Below are 1,024 nucleotides of genomic sequence, written 5' to 3' on the forward strand. Positions count from 1 at the left end.
CTATACTATGACTTTTGACACGCTATACTATGACTTTTGACACGCTACACTATGACTTTTGACACGCTACACTATGACTTTTGACACGCTACACTATGACTTTTGACACGCTATACTATGACTTTTGACACGCTACACTATGACTTTTGACACGCTATACTATGACATTTGACACGCTATACTATGACTTTTTCGACATGCTATACTATGACTTTTTTTCATATGCTATACTATGACTTTTTCGACATGCTGTACTATAACTTTTGACACGCTATACTATGACTTTTTTCGACATGCTGTACTATGAGTTTTATGACTTTTGACATGCTATACTATGACTTTTTATGACTTTTTCGACATGCTATACTATGACTTTTTTTCATATGCTATACTATGACTTTTTCGACATGCTGTACTATGACTTTCGACATGCTGTACTATGACTTTTTCGACATGTACTATGACTTTTGACACGCTATACTATGACTTTTTCGACATGTTGTACTATGACTTTCGACATGCTGTACTATGACTTTCGACATGCTGTACTATGACTTTTTTTGACATGCTGTACTATGACTTTTTTTGACATGCTGTACTATGACTTTTTTTGACATGCTATACTATGACTTTTTTTGACACGCTATACTATGACTTTTTCGACATGCTATACTGACTTTTGACACGCTATACTATGACTTTTGTTCATATGCTATACTATGACTTTTTTTCATATGCTGTACTATGACTTTTTCGACATGCTATACTATGACTTTCGACACGCTATACTATGACTTTTTCGACATGCTATACTATGACTTTTTCGACATGCTGTACTATGACTTTTGACACGCTATACTATGACTTTTTTTGACATGCTGTACTATGACTTTTTCGACGCTATACTATGACTTTTGACACGCTATACTGACTTTTGACACGCTATACTATGACTTTTGACACGCTATACTATGACTTTTGACACGCTATACTATGACTTTTGACACGCTACACTATGACTTTT

The sequence above is a fragment of the Anarrhichthys ocellatus genome, unplaced genomic scaffold (assembly GCF_004355925.1).
Source record: "Anarrhichthys ocellatus isolate YVR2014 unplaced genomic scaffold, GSC_Weel_1.0 scaffold25, whole genome shotgun sequence".
NCBI classification, from domain to species: domain Eukaryota; kingdom Metazoa; phylum Chordata; class Actinopteri; order Perciformes; family Anarhichadidae; genus Anarrhichthys; species Anarrhichthys ocellatus.